At 40.9% G+C, this 18,664-nt stretch overlaps 1 pseudogene; it reads left to right on the forward strand.

The window, feature by feature from the left end:
• The first annotated feature begins 225 nt into the window (after window positions 1–225).
• The window catches only part of LOC108282514, a 22,984-nt pseudogene continuing 4,545 nt past the window's right edge, over window positions 226–18,664 (forward strand).

The following is an 18,664-nucleotide window of genomic DNA, read 5'->3' on the forward strand; positions in this document are numbered from 1 at the left end:
ACTTGTAGGAACAGTCAGTGTGACTCCTTGTGTAAACTCTCAGATGCAGCTCAGCCCACCAGAAAGATATTTCAGACGAGGAACATGGGCGCAAGCCGCAGCCTCCTTCTGGCTCCTCGTTAACGAGCTCACTAAATCTAGGACACGTGTTCACTCTATATTTGTAGAAAGTTATGTTTTCATCTTTTTGCAAATTCGTTTGAAGGTTTTGGGGGTCCCGCCAAGATGCCTCTGCGACTTACCCGGCAGAGCCACAGAACTCCACCTGCCAAGGAGCGCGCATCGAGGCTGTTGAACCTGCTGACACACACTGAGTCTCAGGCCTCGGCAGACCCCCCAGGGCACGAGCCCTTTCCAGCACTGACTCCCCAGGTTGCTTTCTTCCTGACCATGTGTTGCTGCATTCCCTCCTGGTTTGGGGCCTGCTTCAGTTCCAGTTTGGGTTTGGCCCTATCCAATATGCAAGCGCTCTCCGAAACGACGGAGAGCCAGGCTTTCGGGTCTGTTCCGGGGCGATGTGTCTCTACTGCGGCAGGAGGGGGCCATTCTCCACTGAGAGAGGACAGAAAATCCGGCTTGTTCTTTTCTTCCTGTCCTCCTGTGAGGTCAACTCCATCAAAAGGATGTGTTGGGCCCCCTGGAAAAGAGAACAGGTTTTAGGATCTGGACCCATGACTGGTGTGTCTGGGTTGGCTGTGGCCTGTGGCTGAGGACACATGGCAGAAGCTACATTCACTCAGTGGATCTGTGAGCCTCCAGCCGAGAAACCCTTTACCTCTCCTGGTACCTGAAATCTTTTCTTATATCAACAGTGTATTAATAAACTAGATTACAAAGTTTCTTACAATGTAGGAACTTTGTCCTGAATGGCTAAGTGCTTATATGGATTTAATATCCTCAAAATCCCCAGAAAATGTAGAAAGTGAACTTCTAATATTTTATTTTTTATTTTTATTTTTTTTTAGAGATGGGAGTTCACTATGTTGCCCAATCTGGTCTTGAACTCCTGGACTCAGGTGATCCTCCCACCTCAGTCTCCCAAAGTGCTGGGATTACAGGCATGAGCCACCATACCTGGCCTTCTAATATTTTAAGAAAAAATATTTCTCCTCAAAATTACTATCCCTCATAGCATTTTTTTTCTATAAGAAACTAACTTAATATAATGAAAGTGATTAAACAAATCACACCGGTTGGATAAATTTGGTTTAAGGACACCGAGTACACCTTTTTCTTGATTTTTTTCTATGTGGCATATAATGCAGGCATACATTTTATGTTTAATAAGATGTAAATTTGTTTGTGTTTTTAGGTTTAAATTCCCCAGTTCTTGTCCCCATCTTTTTTTTTGCTTTATTTTCAAAGATATACACAATTTCACACATATCATTATGATCTAGATATATTTACCAAGACATTTAAACATGTAAATTTCCTGTTTTTAAATCCCTATTAGCGGCCAGGCGCAGTGGCTCATGTCTGTAATTCCAGCACTTTAGGAGGTCGAGGCTGGCAGATCACTTGAGGTCAGCAGTTCCAGACCACCCTGGCCAACATGGTGAAACCCCATCTCTACAAAAAAATCTGAAAATTAGCTGGGTGTGGTCGTGCATCCTGCAATCCCAGCTACTCAGGAGGCTGAGGCAAGAGAATAACTTGAACCCAGGAAGCAGAGGTTGCAGTGAACCGAGATCACACCACTGCACTCCAGCCTAAGCAACGTGAGAGAAACCTGTCTCTGAATAGATAAATAAATCCCTACTAACATCCTAATGTACTAGTTTACATTCCCACCAGCCATGTAAAAGGGTTCCCTTTTCACCACATCCCTACCAACATCTATTATTCTGTATTATGGCCATTCTTCCAGGGCTACAATGGTCTCACACTGTGGTTTTGTTTTCATTGTTTGTTTGTGGCAGTCTCACTCCAACACCTTGGCTGAATCTCAGCTCACTGCAGCCTCCACTTCCTGAGTTTAAGCATTTTTCCTGCCTCAGCTCCCAAGTAGCTGGCATTACAGGTGCCCACCATCATGTCCAGCTAATTTTTGTATTTTTAGTAGAGACAGGGCTTCACCACATTGGCCAGGCTGGTTTCCAACTCCTGGCCTCAAGTGATCCGCCCGCCTCAGCCTCCCAAATTGGCATTGAGGATTTGCATTTCCCTGACAATTAGTGATGCTGAGCATTTTTTCATATGTTTGTTAGCCATTTGTGTATCTTCTTTTGAGAATTGTCTATTCAGGTCCTTAGCCCACTTTTTGACGGGATTATTGATTTTTTCTTGCTAACTTGTTTTAGTTCCCTGCAGATTCTGTATATTAGTCCTTTGTCAGATGTATAGATTATGAAGATTTTCTCCCACTCTGTGTGTTGCCTTTTTACTCTGCCGAGTGTTTCTTTTGCTATGCCGAAGCTTTTCAGTTTAATTAAATCCCATCTATTTGTCTTTGTTTTTGTTGCATTTGCTTTTGAGTTCTCAGTCATGAAGCCTTTGCCTAAACTAATGTCTAGAAGGGTTTTCCCAATGTTATCTTCTATAATGTTCATGGTTTCAGGTCTTAGATTTATGTCCTGATCCATCTTGAGTTGATTTTTCTATATGGCAAAAGGTGAGGATCCAGTTTCATTCATCTACATGTGGCGTGCCAATTATCCCAGCACCATTTGTTAAATAGGACGTTCTTTCTCCACTTTTTCTGTTTGCTTTGTCAAAGATCAGTTGGCTGCAGGTATTTGGGTTTATTTCAGGGTTCTCTAATCTGTTCCTTTGGCCTATGTACCTGTTTTTATACCAGTACCATGCTGTTTTGGTGATTATGGCCTTGTAGTATAGTTTAAAGTAAGGTAATGTGATATCTCTAGATTTGTTCTTTTTGCTTAGTCTTGCTTTGGCTATGCAAGCTCTTTTTTGGTTCCATATGAATTTTTGGATTTTTGTTTCTAGCTGTGTAAAGAATGATGGTGATATTTTGATGGAAATTGCATTGAATTTGTAGATTGCTTTTGGCAGTATGATCATTTTCACAATATTGATTCTACTCATCCATGAGCATGGGATGTGTTTCCATTTTTCTGTGTTGTCTATTATTCCATTCAGAAGTGATTTGTAGTTGTCCTTCTAGAGGTCTTTCACCTCCTTAGTTAGCTATCTTCCTAAGCATTTTATTTATTTTTATTTTTGCAGCTATTGTAAAAGGGGTTGAGTTCTTGATTTGATTCTCAGCTTCATTGCTGTTGGTGTATAGCAGAGCTACTGATTTGTGTGTGTTAATTTTGAATTCTGAAACTTTGCTGAATTCAATCAGATCTAGGAGATTTTTGGGGGAGTCTTTAGGGTTTTCTAGGTATGTGATCATAGCATCAGCAAACAGTAACAGTTTGACTTCCTCCTTACCGATTTGGATGCCCTTTATTTCTTTCTCTTGTCTGACTGCTCTGGCTAGGACTTCCAGTACTATGTTGAATAGAAGTGATGAGAGTGGGCATCCTTGTCTTGTTCCAGTTCTCAGGGGAGTGCTTTGAACTTTTCCCCATTCAGTATTATATTGGCTGTGGGTTTGTCATAGATGGCTTTTATTACATTAAGGTATATCCCTTCTATGCCAATTTTGCTGAGGTATTTAATCATAAGGAGATGCTGGATTTTGTCAAATGCTTTTTCTGCATTTATTGAGATGATCATGTGATTTTTGTTTTTAATTCTGTTTATGTGGTGTATCACATTTATTCACTTGCATGTGTTAAACAATCCCTGTATCCCTGGCTTGAAACCCACGTGATCATGGTGGAATCTCTTTTTTATATGCTATTGGATTCAGTTAACTAGTATTTTGTTAAGGATTTTTGCATCTATATTTATCAGGGATTTTGGCCTGTAGTTTTCTTTTTTTGTTATGTCCTTTCCTGGTGTTGATATTAGGGTAATACTGGCTTCATGGAATGGTTTAGGGAGGATTCCCTCTTTCTTTATATTTTGGAATAGTGTCAATAGGATTGGTACCAAGTCTTCTTTGAATGTGTGATAGAATTCAGTTGTGAATCCGTCTGATCCTGGGTTTTTGTTGTTGTTGTTGTTGTTGTTGTTGTTTTTGGTTAACAATTTTTTCATTACCATTTCAATCTCGCTGCTTTTTATTGGTCTGTTCAGAGTTTCTATTTCTTCCTGGTTTAAACTAAGAGGGTTGTATATTTCCAGAAATTTATCTATGTCCTCCAGGTTTCCTAGTTTATGCAAATAGAGGTGTTCATAGTAGCCTTGAAAAATCTTTTGTCTCTCTGTGGTATTAGTTGTAATATCTCCCATTTTGTTTTTAATTGAGCTTATCTGGATCTTCTCTCTTCTTGGTTAATTTAGTCTATCAATTTTATTTATCTTTTCAAAGAACTTTTCAGCTTTTTGTTTCATTTATCTTTTGTACTGTTTTTGTGTTTCAATTTTATTTAGCTCTGCTCTGATCTGTGCTATTTCTTTTCTTCTGCTGGGTTTGGGTTTGGTTTGTTCTTATTTCTCTAGTTGCCCTGTATTTTGCTCGACTCACTAAATCTCAGTTCCAGGTAAGGTCAAATCTTTCTCCTGTGATCTGGACCTTCAGTTTCCCCAGTGAGGATGTGTGTTCAGGAGTGGACAATCCCCCTTTCACATTTTGGGCACCCACAGTTTGGGGGCTGTCTCCTGGGACCTGCAGGAGCAATCCACTTCTTTCAAAGGGTTTTTGGATTCTCTCACTTTCCTGGTATGTTCCTGCAGTAGTTCTTGAAGCAAAAGTTCACCAGTGTGAGCCTCCACATGCTGCTCTGCCTGTCCAAGTGGGAGCTGCAATTTATTCCTGCTTCCTATTTTCTTTTACTAGATGTAAATTTGTTTTGTCTTGCATAGTCCAGATAACTTGATCTTTCTAAACTTCCTATATTGATTTTCTGTTCAAATAAACTAATATTACTTCCATATAAATGTTTAGATTTAGAAAAATGTAAAACATATTCAACTAAATTGAATTAAAATTCTAACAAACTTTGTTATACCCATAGTAATTATATTCTGTGGTATGTTATTTTACACATAATTTCCAAAGTCCTTAATAACCTTAAGACCTTGGATTTATACTGACTCAATTCATAATCTCTAAATACTAATTTCTTCTTATTTTTATGTGCTGTAGTTTAGCTATACCTTTGGGCCATGTTAACAGATGTTCAGCTTTGCCACTCGCCTGTATGTGTTGTAGGGGTCCTCCTGTATGTGTTTGTGAACTTCCCCAGCTCTGGTGGGCACAGAGGTGCCCCCAGGTGCCCCTTTGTGGAAGGACTTGCTGCCAGGGTCCTTGTCAGCAGCAGGGAGCCAGCTCACCTGAGACCCACAGGCCTGGGCCACACCTTCAACTGAGCCTCACCAGCCAGCCAGCCGGGACCTTTCACTGTCAGCTCCGAACTGGGCATTCCCCACTGAGCTGGCCAAGGCTTCCTCTGGACTGAACTGTGGCTTGACTTCTTCCTCTGCCGAAGTTTTGGGCTTTAAAAACCATCTGCATCCCTAGCTCCATCTCAGCAACTGCTTCCAGAGACCCCTACCTTCGACACGACACTGTCTGCTAAAATGGCTTTTGTGACAACAGATGGCTCTCTATTCCCACCTCCCAATTCTACCTGTAAATAGAAGTAATTGGCTTGGGTTAACATTTAATTAACATTAGTGGCTGAGACTACACTAGGAGCAATATTGGCAAAGAAATATGACTGTGCATTCAATGGGATGTGCTTTCATTTACCAGGGATAAAGAGATTTGTTTTGTCTAAAGTGTTTGTTTGCTCCAGAATGGGAAAGAGGGTAGTAAAAGACACAACTTGAATGAAAATAGAAAATTACAGAAGGTTTGGCCGGGCACGATGGCTCACTCCTGTAATCCCAGCACTTTAGGAGGCCGAGGTGGGTGGATCACGAGGTCAGGAGATAAGAGACCATCTTGAACGACATGGTGGAACCCAGTCTCTACTAAAATACAAAAAATTAGCTGGGACTAGTGGCACGCACCTGTAGTCCCAGCTACTCAGGAGGCTGAGGCAGGGGAATCACTTGGACCCGTGAGGCAGAGGTTGCAGTGAGCCGAGATCGCACCATTGCACTCCAGCCCAGGCAACAAGAGCAAAACTCCATCTCGGGGGGAAAAAAAAAAGAAAATTATGGAAGGTTTAAAGAAAGTAAACCTTATTTTCCTTGATTCCAAATATCTGCAAATAATGAGTCTGAAAAAAAAACAATGAAGTGTATTACAATTTGGGCAAAATTTGTTCATACTTTATGGGTTTGTTCATAAGAAAAAATAAAATCACATGAATCCTTTGTTGCCAAATATTATATTAATGCCAGACTAGAATTGGGTCTTGTCTCTATTAAAATGACAGAAGTGGTCTTGAAGTATTTAGTCTGCTATTCAATAAGTGATAATAGGCCAGGTCTGAGACCCTTTGGAAGTGGGATTGAGTGGATGGATATGGGAAGTCTGAATTTTGCTGCTGTTATTTTTTTATCTTTCTTTGTGATCAGTATATGATGAAGCCGTTCTCCTTCTTCTGGATCTGTCCTTAACCTTCAGCTTAATAAACTATGCTTTTGCAAGCTGAAACATAACACTCTTTAATATCTTACTGATCTTTTAGAATTCATAAGTATCTTTATTGAGTTTCTTTGATTTAATTGGCATTATTTGCATAGATTCAAGAAGAATCTGTCCTCCTTTTTTATCAGGATATAATTGGACAAACTGTGTGACCAAATTGTTTGGATTTTTACAGTGTTATATTTAGGAAAAAAATTTGTGTGATCAGCCTTGATAAATGTCTCATGGAGGACCAAAGATGGAACTTCAGACTGGTGTCCATGCCCCTATGGTCCTCCCTCTGCTCAGAGCAGGCTGAGGGCCACATAAAGAACAGCGGGGACATTGGGAATGTTTGCCCCTGGGAGGGGAGGCACAGGGTGGGCTCAGCAAATGTCTTCAAAGAGAAGGGCTGGAGGAACCTTCTGTAGTTCTCTATCATTACATCTGGGCCACACCCTGAGGTGTCTCCTTTTTCTTCAGTGTTCCCCACCAGGCACATCTGGGTGACCCAATTTTCTGTTCCCTTGAATCAGGCTCCTGTCCTGCAGATCCTCTGTCTGCCATTTGTGCTGGGACTCCCAGAGTGCCAGCTTCCCCATGGAGCAAATTGGATCAGCCACTTGCCTCAGAAAAACCTTTTTGCATATTCCAGAGGCTGAGGCAGGAGGATCGCAGGAGACCAGGAGTTTGAGGCTGCAGTGAGCTGTGATCGCACTGCTGCACTCCACTCTGGGCAACAGAGCCAGCTTGATGTGGCCTCCTGGCCTTTCTTCTCCCCTGCTGGACTCTGAGGCTTCCATTCCCACGAGGCACAGGGGTTTCCCACACTTCCAGGTCTCAGGGCTTGTAGCGCCCACCTCCTACCTGGCATGCCTCTTCCATAGCACGGACATTCCCAACTCCCTTATCAGGCTGCAACCATGGAAGGGGCTTTCTGGCCCCATGGCCTCCGTGGCTGTGTTCTTACCCCATCCCACCATAACCATGGTATGTGGCTCAGTCCCCTAACAAAATGTGCCCTGATTGTCTTTTCATTTTGGCATCCAGCAAAGCGCCCAACCTATAGAAAATGCTCACAACTGCACTAAAAAACAAATCAAATCTGGTCTAAGTCTCTCATTTTACAACAGAAAAAAGTAGTTGTTAAGAAGTAGCATGATTTGCCTGAGATCCTACAACCGGTTAGTGGCAAAGCTGGGACGTACTCCCCACTCTCTCAGGGCTACTCCTACCTGCCTTCTTGTGACACCTGCAATTCCTGGTGGCTGTAGGGACCAAGCTGGACCTGATGACCTTGCTCCAGGCAAATGCACGGGGTCTGTGTGTGGGAGACAGCTGCTTCAATAGTAGTGATGCCAAGGCACAAACCCCACAGGTGGGGGACCCAGGCCTGGCCCTCAACCCTCCCCCCTGCCTCCACCTCCTGGGATGCGTGATCTCGGCAGAGCGTTCAGTGCTGCAGGGCATAGGACAGTGCTGCTGTCTGGAGTGTAGGAGGCAGAGGAGGAGGCAGAGGAGAGGATGGTGATGACAGATCACAGCCATGACCCAACATCAAAAATGCTTGCTTTCCAAAAGTGGGTTTCTCACTCCTGGGACTATTTGGTCAAAGGCTAAGACCCCCATGGGAGGCAGGGAGAGATTCTGGCCCTAAGGAGAGATCTGGGCCACCTGGACTGCACCCCCTTCAAAGCCAGCATTTCCACTCTGATTGGACAGACAGACCTGAGTGCACTGCCGTGGGGAGGCTGCCCAGAACTGAGATAATCGGGCTGCAAGGTCAGGCTGACGTCACATCCGCTGCATATGGTTCCACAAAGGATCCCAAGGAGCCCATGCCCACAAGGCTTCAAGGTCACCTCAGCTCCTACAGAACAGCCATGCATCCCCAGGTGCCCAAGATCTATTCTTGGGACTTTTTATAGCTCGGTGTATTTGAGCCAGCAGGCAGCTCACTCTCTGTGGTTCCCATGCACCATGCACCAATGGTGACAGGCTGACTCCAGGGCTCCAGGTTGCCACTGGCAACCAGCACCATGCAGCGGACCTCATTACGAATTACAGGACTGAGGGTATGGTGCCTCCCAACAAACGGAACGCACATAAACGTGAAATCCAAACCCCTCGTCTCGACATGCTAAGCCCTGTAGAATAGGGTGGTGATACCCTGAGGACAGAATGTGTGGCTCCAGTAACTTGGAGTCCAGTCATTGCTGTTACCTGCCACTAACCAGCTCCGGAAACTCGTGTTCTCCCCAGGAGGTAATTTTGTACATAGACCAAGAAAGAGTCAGTTTCAGGGGCAGGCCAGCCATCAAGGGGGAGTGAAAAGAGGCCTCAAGGAGGAATGTAGAACCTGGGCTCTGGTCCTGGATATGGCCCCACGTCCTGTGCAATTGGAGCAGGTCACTTAATCAGACCCTCAGCTTTTTTATCTGGGAAGTGGAGATAATAATACTTGCTCATCTCACCTTGCAAGATTATTTAAGTCAAATTATCATCTCCTTAGCTAATACTATAAGCAATGCACACTTGTTTAAGGATTTATTACCTGGTAAGCAGCCTTTTACTTTTTTCTCTGAAAGGATTTTAGTCCTTTGGCCATTGAAAGAGCTAACCCTGGATTACCTTTGCCAAAATAAGTCACTTCTTACTCAAAAACACAACTCACTTCACACCACTGAACTGGACACTTGAAAATGGTTAGAAAGGTAAATGTTGCTGGGAGTGGTGGCTCACACCTATAATCCCAGCACTTTGGGAGGCTGAGGCGGGTGAATCGCAAGGTCAAGAGATCAAGACCATCCTGGCCAACATGGTGAAACCCCATCTCTACTAAAAATTAAAAAATTGCCAGACGTGGTGGCACGCACCTGTAGTCCCAGCTACTGGGGAGACTGAGGCAGGAGAATAGCTTGAACCTGTGAAGCAGAAGTTGCAGTGTGCCCAGATTGTGCCAGTGCACTCCAGCATGGGCAACAGAGCGAGATTCCATCTCAAAAAAAAAAAAAAAAAGGTAAATGTATGATGTATATATTTTACAACGCCTGCCACACACACACATCACTGCATATTTCCGCATCCCACCGTGGAATATTCCTCACACTCCTACACTGTTGGAGTCCCCCCAAGCTGGCTCAAGCCCTGCCCTCCCATGGTGCCTCCCCGGGCCTGCATCAGGACACAGGCTCCTCCTTCATCCCCACATCAGGCCACCTCTCACCCAGTGGCTGCAACAACTGGAGACCCTTTGCATCACCACAAAAGTACCACCTCCAGAATGCATAGACTGGGACCTGTAGCACATTGGTCAGCACTTTATGCAAGAGAGACACTTGATGTATGTTTGGCAATTGGCCGATTTCTCTGTCCACAGTGAAGGAGATGAGGCTCAGGACCGCAAAGGACATGACTCCTTAGTAGCAGTGGTCCTCTAGCTCCTCATCATGCAAATTTTATTCACTGCATCCCTATAACACTCATATTTGTTTTCTATTGCTGTCATAAAAAGTCACCACAAGGAAGTAATATCACTAATATGGTAGGATAAGTCACCTCAAGTGCCATTCCTCTGAAGACACTGACTTAACAATGTATGTTCCAAAAAGTCTGTATGAGAACTCCAAAAACAACTTAAGAAGTTGCAGCACCCCAAGCAAACTTAAAGCCAAGAATAGCCACCTTGAAAAAGGTATGAAAAGACATTTTATTTCAATCCCAAAAGCTGTTTCTCAAAGCAGCACATTCAGGAGAAAGCACCAGTTCACAGCTTCTCCCTCAAGGGAAAAAGAGAAGACTGGAACATGTGTCCAACATTCCAACTTTTCAGGGGCTGCCTGAGGCAGTGGTTTCTGTCTCACTTGAATTGGATCACTAATGGAAATTATATACTTCGGATATCCTGGGAGCCACAGAGAACTAAAGAGCTTAGTGGCTTCTTGCAGCTCCAGAAAACCTGCAATACTCCAGATAAACACCAGAGGGAGTAAGAGATTACAAGCTCCTGAAAAAGAAACCAGAAAACCCCTATAACTGGGAAATTACATGCCCAGAGAGGCCACATCCCAAAGGTTTGAGAGGCCTCTGGAATCTCCAACCCAGATAATTGGTGAAGGTTTTCCCTTTATGAAGCCAGTCCTAAAAGACTGCAATAGGTGGCTGGTTTTCCAAATGGACAAATCACAGCATAAAATAATAAAGACCCATGGAGAAGCAAGAAAACGTGATTGAATCAAAGGAACAAAATGAATCTCCAGAAACTGACTCTAAATGAATAGAGGTCTATGAATTACCTGAAAAATAATTTGAAATATTTCTCTTAAAGAAACTCAGTGTACTACAAGAGAACACAGATTAACAACTAAATTAAATCAGGAAAACAATGCATGAACAAAAGAGGTTATCAACAAAGATAAAAAATTCAAGACACAGAGAGAGAACAAGAACTAAGCATAAATTCTGGAGCTGATGAATCCAATAAGTGACTTGAAAAATTCACTACAGGGGCTGGGCACAGTGGCTCAAATTTATAATCCCAGCACTTTGGGAGGGCAAAGCAAGCAGATCACTTGTGGCCAGCAGTTCAAGACCAGCCTGGGCAACATGGTGAAGCCCCATCTCTACCAAAAAAATATAAAAATTAGCTGGGCATGGTGACATGTGCTTGTGGTCCCAGCTACTTGGTAAGCTGAGGTGGGAGGATTGTTTGAGCCCAGAAGTGGAGGTTCCAGTGAGCTGAGATCATGCCACTGCAGTCCATCCTGAGTGACAGGCCAAACTCTGTCTCAAAAAAAAAAAAAGTTTACTACAGGGATTCAACATTAGACTTGATCAAGCAAACAAACAACAAAAGAATAAGCAAACTTGAAGCAAGCTTTTTGAAATTATTAAAGTAGAGAAATGAAAGGAAAAAGAATAATGAAAAGTAAAGAAAGCCATCAAGCCAACCAATACATGGCATATGAAAGTCCCAGATAAAGATAAGAGAGAGAAAGGGGCAGAGAACTTATTTGGAAAAAGAATGGCTGAAACCTTTCCAAATTTGAGGAAGGAAACATAATCAAATTCAAGTTAACAGGACTCCAACTGGGATGAACATAAAGAGGTTCACAGTTTTGTTACATATTATAACTCAGTCCATCCTGAGTGACAAGTTATATATTATAACCAAACTGTCAGAAGTCAAAAACAAGAAAATTTTGAAAGCATCAAGAGAAAGTGAATTTTCATATACAAGGGAGCTTCCTTGAGATTCTCAGTAATTTCTAAGCAGAAACATTACAGGCCAGAAAGTAGTAGGATTATCTATTCAGAGTGCTAAAAGAAAAAACTGTCAACCAAGAATACTACAGCCAGTAAAACTGTCTTTAGACCTAAAGTCAAGAACTAACTTCTCGTTTCAAAATGGCAGTGCAGAAGCAAGCTGGCTTCCCTCTCCCCAACACCCTGCTCCAGAAGCCTGAAACATATATTTATACTGAACTGAGATTCTCATCATCAATAACTCAGAACTCAGAAATGAAGATGAGACAGTTCCCAGGGCCATAGGTAAATGAAGAAACTCTGAGCAGACAGGAAGAGAATGGAACTTCCACATTTGTGACACCCCTCCCCGCATTCTGCCTCTCACCAAGCACATGGAAAAATTTTTGCTCAACTCACAGTTTCTACATTAAAAAAAAGTGAGATCAAGGTGGACAACCAGCTCCCCCATTATCTTGGATTATCTGGCACATCTGACCCTGCCTTAGCCCATGGAAAGCATCATGAGTGCCTGAAGGGAGAAATATCCTTGAGGACAGGTAGAGACAAAATGGGCAGGTAGGACTACCATCCCCGGCCCTTGAAACTTTGCTCTGTAGTTTGGCTAAAGAAGACACCAAATTAGAGAGGCTGTTCACAGCACCACACATAAAAGATTCATTGCATAGGTCTCCTGGGCACAAACCCCTTGCCAGCCTTCCATTCTGCTGGAATATCCTCTTCAGGGTCTGCGCCATTCAAGAAGAGCAGCATTCATATCATTCATTAAAGCTGAGTGAATCTGGACTTAAGGCACCACCTACAGCTGTAAAGGAGGCAGGCAAACTACTGGTAAAGAAGCTCTAAGAAACATACCCAATACAAGTCAGGCAAAGAAGACTTAAATAACTAATCCCTCAATGCAAAGATGTAGACTACATTCACAAGAAACAACTGTGAAGACCTCCCCAAACAGAAAAGCAAGGAACCAGTGACTGAGCCTAATAAGATGGCAATATTGAGCTCTGTGACTAAGAATTCAAAACTGCAGGGTTTTTGTGTTGTCTGTTTTCAGAGACAGAGCCCAGGCTAAGATGCAATATCATGATCTTAGTTCACTGCAACCTCAAACTCTGGACTTAAGCAATCCTCTCAAGTAGCTAGAACTACAGGTGTATGTCACCATACCTGGCTAATTCCTTTTTTAATTATGTTTTTTGTAAAAATGGGGTCTCACTATGTTGCCCAGCCTGGTTTCAAACTCCTGGCATCAAGTGAGTTTCCCATCTCAGCCTCTCAAAGCACTGGGATTATAGGTGTGAGTCATCATACTCACCCAAAATGGCAGTTTTAAAGAAACTCAATAATCTTCATGATAACACAGAAAAGCAATTGAGAAATTTAGCAAAGAGATTGAAATTATTAAAAAGATCACACATAGATTTTAAAACTGAGAAATACATACAGTAAACTGAGAAAGTTATTAGAGGCTCTCAACAGCAGAATGGATGAAGCACAGGAAAGAATCAGTGAGGTTGAAGACAGCCTATTTGAAAATACATTGTATGAGGAGAAAAGAGAAAAAAAGAGTGAAAAGGAACAAAGATTACCTATAAAATATAGAAAATTACTTCAAAAAAACAAACTAAACAATTATTGGTGTTCAAGAGGGAATTGAACAAGAGTAAGGGGGGTAGAAAGCTTATTGAAAAAGAGAAATAGAAAATTTCCCAAAACTTGAGAAAGATATAAATAACCAGGTACAAGAAGGTCAGAGATCACCAGATTTGACCCAAATAAGACAAACTCTGAAAGGTCGAGAACAAAGAGAACATCCTAAAACCAGCAAAAGAAAAGAAGCAAATCACACATAAAGGAGCTACAATTTGTCCAGCAACAGACTTCTCAATGGAAACCATACAAGCCAAGAGAGAGTGAGACCACATTTTCAAAGTGATGAAAGAAAAAAATCACTGCTATTCAATAATACTGTACCCAGCAAAGTTATCCTTCAAATATGAAGAAGAGACGTCTTTTTCAGACAAATAAAGCTGAGAGAGTTCACCACCACCACACCCATCTTACAATAAATGCTAAAGATAGTTCTTTAATCTAAAAAACACACTAAAATGCCAAAAGAAAAAAATAAAAAATGAAAAACATTTGAAGGTATAAAGCCTACAGGTAAAATTAAGTATTCAGCTCAGACAAACCCACTATACCCTAATATTGCAATTCTGTTGTGCAATCCACTTATAGCTCTAGCATGAAGTCCAAAAGACAAATATGTCAAAAACAATAATAGTTACAGTAGCCTGTTAAGAAATAGGTAATGTAAAAATATGTAAATTGAGACAACTAAAAGTTAAAATGTCGGGGGATGGAGTTAAAGTGCAGAATTATTTTGTTTGTTTCTTTGTGATCTAAGATAAGTTGCCATCTCTTTAAAATAACTTATAAGGTACTTTCTGTAAGCTTCACAGTAGCACAATTCAAAACCTGTCATAGATTCCCTAAAAATAAGAAGGAACAAATTAAAACATACTACAAGACAAAATGATTTAACAATGAAAGAAGGCAATAGGAAAGGAAGAAAAGGAGAAAGGATGTACAAGACAACCAGAAAACAAGCAACAAAATGACAGTAGTAAGTCCTTGCCATGAATAACACTGAATATAAATGGACTCAGTCCTCTTAGTTAAAAGAGACAAAATGGCTGAATGAATAAAGAAACATGACCCAAATTTATGCTGCCTACAAGAAACCACCTTCACTTATAAAGGCACACATAGATTAGCAGTGAGAGGGTAGAAAGAGATATTCCATGGGACTGGAAACTAAAAAGAGCAGCTATAGCTATATTTATGTCAGATTACAAATCAAAGACTGTAAAAAGAGACAAAGAAGGTCACTATTTAATGATAGAGTAAACTCAGCAAGCTAATATAACAGTGATAAATATGTATGCACCCAATATGAGAGCACCCGAGTATATAAAGCAAACATTAACTGAAATACGATAGTAGGGGACTTCAACACCCTACTCATTAATTGACAGATCATCCAGACAGAAAAGCAAAAAAAAAAAAAAAATTTGAACTACACCCAAGACTTACTAGGTTAGCTGACATTTACAGAACATTTCACCCAATTGTTGCAGAGTACACATTCTTTTCATCAGCACATGGGAACATTCTGCAAAATAAACCATATCTTAGGCCACAAAACAAGTCTAAACAAATTCAAAAATGCAGCAATCATATCAAGTATGTGTTTCTGACCATGATGGAATAACAGTAGAAATCAATAATAAGAGGAACCTCAGAAATTTCACAAGCACATGGAAATTAAACAATGTGCTCCTGAATGACAAATGAGGTAATGAATAAATTTAAAAGGAAATTCAAATATTTCTTGAAGCAAATGAAAATGGAAATACAACATGCCAAAATCTATGGGATGAAGCAGAAGCAGTACTAAGAGGGAAGTTTATAGCAATAAATGGCTATATCAAAAATATAGAAACACTTCAAATAAACAACCTAAAATATACCTCAAGGAATTAGAAAAGCAAGAAAAAAACCAAACCCAAAATTAGTAGAAGAAAAGAAATAATAAAGATCAGAGCAAAAATAAATCTAATTGAGACTTAAAAAATACAGAACTCAACAAAATGAAATATTGTGGGTTTTTTTGAAAAGATAAAATTGACAAACCTTTTTAGCTAGACTAAGAGAAAATGAAAGAAGACCCAAATAGATAAAATTAGAAACAAAAAAGGAGACATAAAAAATAGGCCACAGAAATACAAAGCATCATTAGAGACTATTGTAAGTAACTATATGCCAACAAATTGGAAAACATAGAAGAAATGGATAAATTCCTGGACACATTCACCCCATCAAGATTGAACCATGAAGAAATAGAAAACTGCAACAAACCAGTAGTGAGTAACAAGATTGAAGCCATAATAAAAAGTTTTCTGTTGGAACGAAGGAAGGAAGGAAGGAAGGAAGGAAGGAAGGAAGGAAGGAAGGAAGGAAGGAAAGAAGGAAGGAAGATAGGAAAGAAGGAAAGAAGGAAGGCAGGCAGGCCAGCCCAGGACAAAATTGATTCACTGTTGAATTCTACCAAATGTTTAACAAAAAACTTATACCAATTTTTCCCAAACCCCTCAAAAAAAAATTGAAGTAGAGGGAATACTTCCAAACTTGTTCTATGAAGCCAGCATTACTCTGATACCAAAATCAGACAAGGACACAACAAAAAAAGAAAATGGTAGGTCAATATCACTGAATGAACATAGGTACAAAAATCTTTAACAAAATACTAGCAAACTGAATTTAACAACACATTAAAATGATTATTCACCATGGTCAAATGGGATCTACCCCAGAGATACAAAGATGGTTCAACATATGCAAATCAATAAATGTGATATATCACATTAACAGAACCAAGAACAAAAACTATATTATCATCTCAACACATCCAGAAAAAGCATTCAATAAAACTCAGCATCCCTTTATGATAAAACCTGTCATCAAACTGAGTATAAAAGGAACATACCTCAAAATAATATAGGCTATATATAACAAATCCACAGCTCATATGGTACTGAATAGGGAAAACTTGAAGGCCCTTCCTCCAACACATGGAACAAGTCAAAAAACATCCACTTTCACCCCTTTCTTTTTTTGAAACAGAGTCTCACTCTGTCACCCAGGCTGGAGTGCTGTGGCAAATCTTGGCTAACTGCAACCTCCACCTCCTGGGTTCAAGTGATTCTCATGCCTCAGCCTCCTGAGTAGCTGGGATTACAGGCATGCACCACTGTGTCTGGCTAATTTTTGTACTTTTTGTAAAGATGGGGTTTCACTGTGTTACCCAGGCTGGTCTTGAACTCCTAGCTTCAAACAGTCTGCCCACCTCGGCCTCCCAGAGTTCTGGGATTACAGGAGTGACCCTCTGCACCTGGCTACTTTCACCATTTTTATTCAACATAATACTGTAAGTCCTGGCCAGAGCAATTAGGCAAGGGAAAGAAAGAAAGGACATCCAAATTGGAAAGAAATAAGTCAAATTAGCATTTTTCACAGATGACATGATCTTAACACTTAGAAAAATCTGAAGACTCCACCAAAAAACTATTAGAACCATTAAATGAAAGTTGCCAGGAAATATTTAAAAAGAAAGAAAAAAAACTGATAAACTCAGTAAAGTTGCAGGATACAAAATCAACGTATGAAAATCAGTAGCAGTTACATATGTCAAGAGTGAACAATCTGAAAAAGAAATCAAGAAAGAAATCTGAGAGCCTGCATTTTCTCCAGTATTCGTTCAGGGCCAGCTGCCAAGGTATTTGGCTGTTATAAGTAAAGCTGTGATGAACACATGTAAAGGTGTTTGTATGGACATAAGTTGTCATTTCTCTTGAGTAAATATCTAAAAGTGAGATTGCTGGGATTACTACTTTTGTATGCTACCACTGATACGGAAAAGATTGAGAAACAGTTTGCTAATCTGCACATTGTTAAACATTCCTCAGGAACCAAAGAACCCACTTACCTTCTTGGCATAAACATATCAAAGACTGCAAGCAGGAAAAGAAAACTTGGTTGCTGCTTTATATTCTTATGGATTGATCAGAATATATGACACAGAAATGTTAAATGCACTTGAAGAATTTAATGGATATCTTGGACTTACTCGAGGCAAATTTGCAAATTCCTGTGACAGTATATATTCAGAATGTACTGATGGCACTGTTAAATGTTGGGAAGCTTGAGTAGCCACTGAAAAACTTGTCCAGCTCTTCAAGGATTACCTTTCCAATATTTTTATCAGTTTTGATATTAACTGTATTATCTGTGGTGGTATAGAAAAGTTGATGATGATGCATCATTAGTGTTTGGGGATACGAGGATAAATTATCAGAACTTTTCTACAACTAAAGACCTGCTTGGTGCATATTCAGAGACACATAGCAATGATGTCACTCAAGTACGTTTCCATTCCAGCAATCTCAACATGGTAGTCTCAGGGTCATCCGATGGCCTGGTAAATGTGTTTGATATAAATGTTGATAATGAAGAGGAGGCACTGGTTACAGACTGTAACTCATTTTCATCAGTAAGCTGTATCAGTTGGTCTGGGAAAGGTTACAAACAGATTTACTGCATGACACATAATAAAAGATTTTATCGGTAGGATCTTAATCATCTGGATACTGATGAACCAATTACATGTTTGAACATCCAGGATGTCAGACAAATGGTTAACATGAAAAAAGATATTTTAGACTATTTGTTGGTGGCCTATATCATGAAAAGGTGAAAACATTGCTTGTTATTGGAAGAACAAACAAAGGAAGGATTCACTTGATGAACATCAGGATTGACCCACATGACTAGCCTTCAGGCACGGTATGCCGCTACAGTTCGTTCTTTCTGTTGGAATGTGAGGGATGATTCTTTGTTGACTGGAGGAGAAGATGTATATTTGTATTTTGGAAACCTGGAGCTATAGAGAAGATCTTTATAATGAAAGAGAGCATGAAAATAGTATCCTCGGGCTGGGCGCAGTGGCTCTCGCCTGTAATCCCAGCACTTTGGGAGGCTGAGGTGGGTGGATCACGAGGTCAAGAGATCAAGACCATCCTGGCCAACACAGTGAAACCCCGTCTCTGCTAAAAATACAAAAATTAGCTGGGCATGGTGGCGTGCACCTATAGTCCCAGCTACTCAGGAGGCTGAGGCAGGAGAATTGCTTGAACCCAGGAGGCAGAGGTTGCAGTGAGCCGAGATTGAGCCACTGCACTC

This window comes from Cebus imitator, unplaced genomic scaffold (genome assembly GCF_001604975.1).
Source record: "Cebus imitator isolate Cc_AM_T3 unplaced genomic scaffold, Cebus_imitator-1.0 Scaffold242, whole genome shotgun sequence".
Classification (NCBI taxonomy): domain Eukaryota; kingdom Metazoa; phylum Chordata; class Mammalia; order Primates; family Cebidae; genus Cebus; species Cebus imitator.